The sequence below is a fragment of the Furipterus horrens genome, unplaced genomic scaffold (genome assembly GCF_987537825.1).
Source record: "Furipterus horrens unplaced genomic scaffold, mFurHor1.1.pri manual_scaffold_17, whole genome shotgun sequence".
In the NCBI taxonomy this organism is placed as follows: domain Eukaryota; kingdom Metazoa; phylum Chordata; class Mammalia; order Chiroptera; family Furipteridae; genus Furipterus; species Furipterus horrens.
In genome coordinates, this window is record NW_028327187.1 from 90246210 (window position 1) to 90251919 (window position 5710).

General features: G+C 41.5%; 2 pseudogenes; one reads left to right on the forward strand and one right to left on the reverse strand.

Moving 5' to 3' along the window:
- Nucleotides 1–531: 531 nt before the first annotated feature.
- LOC149991565 (ferritin heavy chain pseudogene) lies at nucleotides 532–1199 on the reverse strand (annotated as a pseudogene).
- Nucleotides 1200–4882: 3683 nt separating this feature from the next.
- LOC149991566 (PEST proteolytic signal-containing nuclear protein pseudogene) lies at nucleotides 4883–5330 on the forward strand (annotated as a pseudogene).
- Nucleotides 5331–5710: the final 380 nt, after the last annotated feature.

Genomic DNA, 5710 nt, shown 5'->3' on the forward strand with positions numbered 1-5710 from the left:
GGCCAGCACTCAATCCACTGAGCCACATCAGCCAGAACTCCTCCCCTTTTTAGATCCCCCCATATAAATGAGATCATACGGTGTTTGTCTTTCTACATCTGTCTTATTTCACTTAGCATAATGCCCTCTGGGTCCACCTATGTTGTTGCACAAATGGCAAAATTTCATTCTTTTTTATGGCTGAATAATATTCCATTGTGTATCTGTGTGTGCATGTGTGTGTTACAACTTTTTTTTTATTGTTTATTTCTCACAACCAACCTTATGAGAAACACACCATTATCATTCTCATTTTACTGATAAGAAAACTGAGGCCCAGAGAAGTTAAATAAAGCTGACCCACAGCCCCATAGCTGGTACGTGGAGGCAGCATGTTACAACTTTTTTATTCATTCATCCATCAGTGGATACCTAGGTTACTTACCTATCTTGGGTATTGTGAATAATGCTGCAATAAACATAGGGGTGCATATATTTTGGGAGGGTACGAAATTACTTTATTTGAAGGAATGTTACAAATAAAGGAAGTTGGTGGATGATTTGGTACAAGTTGTAGAAAAGGTAAAGGTAACTCCAACATGCCCGTGCTGCTTTGGTGACCAGAGAAGTCCCCGTGGCTGTGGGAAGGCAGCCAAAGGCTTAGCTCTCTTCACCATCTTCCAGAGTGTGTTTGCCAAAGAGACACTCTGCTGTGCCAGATTCAGGGGCCCTCAACCTGCGCAAGTTGGTTACGTGGTCACCCAATTCTTTGATGGCTTTCACCTGCTCATCCAGGTAGTGAGTCTCAATGAAATCACATAAATGAGGGTCATTTTCTTCAGTGGCCAGTTTGTGCAAGTCCAGTAGGGACTGATTCACACTTTTTTCCAAGTGTAATGCACACTCCATTGCATTCAGCCCATTCTCCCAGTCATCACGGTCTGATGTCTTGATATCTTGAAGGAAGATAAGGTCACCTCATTGGTTCATCAGTATCTCAGCATTTTCCCTCTCCTCCTGAGAATGGTGAAGAAAATATCTGGCAAAGTTCTTCAAAGCCACATCACTGCAGTCAAAATAGTAAGACATGAACAGGTAGACATAGGAAGCGTAGAGCTCCAGGCTGATCTGGCGTTTGATGGCGGCCTCCAGGGCCTGGTGGTAGTTCTGGCATACCTGTGAAGTGGACGTAGTCATCATGATGGGTGGCTGAGGCAGCAGCTTCGTGCACTGGAGCAGTGGCAGGGGCCTTGGGGCAGTCTGAAGGCACTGTGAGGAGGTGATAGAAGGATGGATCTGGGCAGCTGGCTGGGATGGGGGTGGAGCCCCAGGTTCCGTTCAAGCACTGCTGAAGCAGGAAACCATGGCGCACTCTCAGCGAAGACTTTGCATATATCTTTTTAAATTAGTGTTTTCACTTTCATCAGATAAATAACCAGAAGTGGAACTGCTAAGTAAAAAATAATTCTATTTTTAAAAATTGAGGAACCTTCATACTCTTTTCCATAGTGACTGCACCAGTTTACAGTCTCACCAACAAATGCACAATAGTTCCCTTTTGTCTTCATCCTCACCAACACTTGTTATTTCTTGTGTTGTTGATAACAGCCGCTCTAACAGGTGTGAGGTGATAGTTACCTCACTGTGGTTTTGATTTACATTTCCCTAAAGGTTAGTGATGTTAAGCAATTTTTTTGTGAATTTGCTGGCCATCTGCACGTCTTTGGAAAAATGTCTATTCAGATCTTCTGCCTATTTTTTAATCAAATTCTTTGTTCTTGGTTTATTTATTTATTTACTATTTAATTGTATGAGTTCTTTGTATATTTTGGATATTAGGCCCTTATCAGATATATGACCTCTGTGGACAAAAAAGGGCCACCTACTAAACCTGACAAGCTCAGGGGAGGCCTCCGTGGTGGCCTTACAAACTCAGAGACCAAAGTCTCCACATAGGATGGTCTGAAATTAAAACTTCCTAACTAGTTTAAGGTGGGTAGTCATGTCTTAGGGCAGTATTTTTCCGTAAGAGGCCAATCTTCATCTTAACTGAACCTGTCTGTTGCCTTTTTTGCATTTAAGATAACATACCTGTTAGCATACCCTTGGAATATCAAAGTAGTTTCTTTTTCCAGACCCCTCAAGCACAACCACCAGAGCAGAGACCACAGGTCCACCATTGTTATTGTTACCATGTTAATTGTTGACTCTTAACTATCCTGGACCCACCTACTAAAGGAAGTTTGTGTCTATCATTTGACTTTTTATCCAAACCCAGATGTTTTCCCACCCCACCCCGCCTTTGCTTTCTCTCACTTCCCAGTCTTTTCCAGGCCCTCTCTCCTGCCTGGAATGTATCCCTTCTGTCTGTGTAATCCTATGCATCTTCCAGGACCCAGTTCAGTTCCCCGCCCCAGGCCACCTTGACTCATGCTGTCCTCTCTCCTAAACATAGTGTGTACTCTCTTCTAGGACCACCCTGTTTGAGACCAGAAACGTCCCCTAAGAGACTCCTGTGTTTCCCTAGGGTGACTGAGCTCCTCAGGGACAAAACTGATGCCATAAGTTTCCTTGTAAACCACTCCGTCCCTAACCTTTAGGGTACTTTACTAAAAGGACAGGTGCCCAGGTCCCATCTCTGACTTGCTAAACCAGAATTTCTGAGAGTGGGCCCAGGCATATGTATTTTTGATAACAGCTTAACTGAGATATAATTCATATGCCATAAAATTCACCCTTTTAAAATGTACAAGTCCATGGCTTTTAGTATACTCATTAAGTTTTTCGGCCATTACCACTAGCTAATTTTAGAACATTTTCATGATCCCAAAAGGAAATTCCACACCTGTTAGCAGTCACTCTTTATTCCCCCCTCCTCCAGCCCCTAGCAACCATTAATCTACTTTCTGTCTCTATGGATTTTCCTATTCTGGGCATTTCATACACACGGAATCATAGAATATGTGGTCCTGTGTGTCTGGCTTCTTCACTCATCTGAATGTTTTCAAGGGTTATCCATGTTGTGGCACGTGTCAGTACTTCACTCCTTTTAATTGCTGAGGAATATTCCATTGTACATTGTACAGATAAATCACATTTTGTTTATCCATTCATGAATTGGTGGATATTTCAGCTATTTCCATTTTTTGGCTGTTATGAATAATCCTTCTACGATCATTCATGTACATACAAGTTTTTGTGTGGACATGTTCTCACTTCTCTTGGGTAGATATTGTCTACATAAGAAATGTCCAGCCCTGACTGGTATGGCTCAGTGGATTGAGCACTGGCATGCAAACCTGGGGGTCACCAGTTCGATTCCCAGTCAGAGCGCATGCCTGGGTTGTAGGCCAGGTCCCTGGTTGGGGGTGAGCAAGAGGCAACCACACATTGATGTTTCTCTCCCTCTTTCTCCCTTCCTTCCCTTAATTCTAAAAATAAATAAATAAAAATTAAAAAAAAGAAATGTCCAATCCTATAGAGAATTTTTATGAGTTTATTTGAGCCAAACTGACAACAATTGCCGAGAAGCAAAATCTCAACAGGTTTAGAAAATGCTCCAGAAAAGGGCAATTTTGCAGTTTATTTTATATGTTACAACAAAAGGAGGAGGTATAAGGAGAGTCACATGAAACTTATTGGTGGTAGATTAGAAAGGTGGCAGAAAGCAAAGTTGGGAAATATCTGAGATTGGATAAAGAGTAAAATGAAGAAATAAATACTTCTTCTTAAAATTTATTTGTTGTTTTTCTAGTACAGTTATCCCACTTTTTCCCCCATTGCCCCCCCACCCCTGCCCGCCCCTTCTCCCATAGTCACTCCACACTCCGTTGTCCATGTCCGTGGGTCATTCATACTAGTTCCTTGACTATACGCTTCTCCTACTTAGCCCCCTTCTCCCCTCCCTGCTCCCCCCTGGTCACTGTGAGTCTGTTCCTTGTTTCCATGCCTCTGGTTCTATTTTGTTGCTCATTTGTTTGTTTTGTTTATTAGGTTCCTGTATTAGGTGAGATCATATGGTATTTGCCTTTAGCTGCCTGGCTTATTTCACTTAGCATAATTTAGATCATACTCAATGATCAACATTTACAGCATACAGAGGTGGTATTTGGGCAACAAGATAACGATGAGGGGTTCTGTGGTGTCAGCCTCTGGTGGGAGATTGTGCTTGAATGGTCTGGAGAAAGGAGATTACTCTGACATTCCAAAGGTATGTTTTCATAGATGCAAAAAGATAATCAGTTAACGTAAAGATTGACCTTTGTCAAGGAAGATACCAACCTAGGATGTGACTATCCACCATGACTGTTTTTAATTAGAAAGTCTTAAATTCAGATCATCCTGTGTGATTACTTTAGGTCTCTGAGTTTGTAAGGCCCTGAGTTTGTCAGGTTTAGCATGTGGCCTCTTTTTTATCCACAATACCCAAGAGTAAAATTGATGAGTCATATGGTAACTCTATGTTTAATGTTGTTTTTTTAAGATTTTATTTATTATTTATTTTAGAGAGAGGAGAAGGGAGGGAGAAAGAGAGGGAGAGAAATATCAATTGGTTGCTTCTCATACAAGCCCTGACTGGGGACCAAACCCACAACCCAGGCATGTGCCCTGACCAGGAATGGAACCTGCAGCTTTTTGCTTTGTGGAATGATGCTCAACCAACTGAGCCACACTGGTCATGACTATGTTTAACATTTTGAGGAACTGACAAACTGTTTTCCACAGCAGCTGCACCATTTAACAGTCTCACCAGCAATGTATGAGGGTTCCAGCTTTTCCACATCTTTGCATATGTATTTGTAACATGCTCAAGAGGTGTGATAAACTTTGAGCACTCCTGCCCAAAGTTCTGGAAGGCCTACTTGTTCACCATCTTAAGAATTACCTGGGGCTTGGCGTGGCTGCAGGGAGGCCGCGGCGGGGAAAATGGCGGACGGAAAGGCGGGAGAGGAGAAGCCTGAGAAGCTGCAGCGAGTTGGAACCGCCGGAGAAACCTAAAGAAACTGTTCCAACTCTTGCTCCAAAAACCCTTTCAGTAGCAGCAGCTTTTAATGAAGATGAAGATAGTGAACCAGAAGAAATGCCTCCAGAAGCGAAGATGAGGATGAAGAATACTGGAAGGGATACACCAACATCAGCAGGACCAAACTCCTTTAATAAGGGAAAGCATGGGTTTTCTGATAACCAGAAGCTGTGGGAGCGAAACATAAAATCTCATCTTGGAAATGTCCATGACCAAAACAATTAATGATCTGTTTTGAAATTGGGGTGTGGGGTGGGTGTGAAGTTAAAAGGAACAGTTTCCTTTTTAAAGAATGGTATAAGACTATCTTTAGAGCCGCCTTTTTTTTTTTTTTAAGATCGAATGGTACACTAATAAATGAGTTTGAAATTAGACGTAATTTATGTTTTATATACAGATTTCAAGACATTTGCTAATTTTGTAGTTTCATGTGATTACTTTCCAAAGGTTACAGATAATTTTCTAAAAATCAGAAATGGTACCTTTCTAAGAATTGCATATTTTTTTAGACACAACTATTAGCACATTAAGAGGAAAGCAAAGAGTTATTGTCTGTTTAAACTGCAAGTAATCACTCTCTTAACTTAACTCCCTTATTAACCTAAACTTTCTGGCTCCCAGGAACAGCCTTATGGAGAAGGGAGTATTGTATTGGGAGGAAAATGTTGCTGGAGTATTGACTGAAAGTAAATTAGTAAAATTAAAATA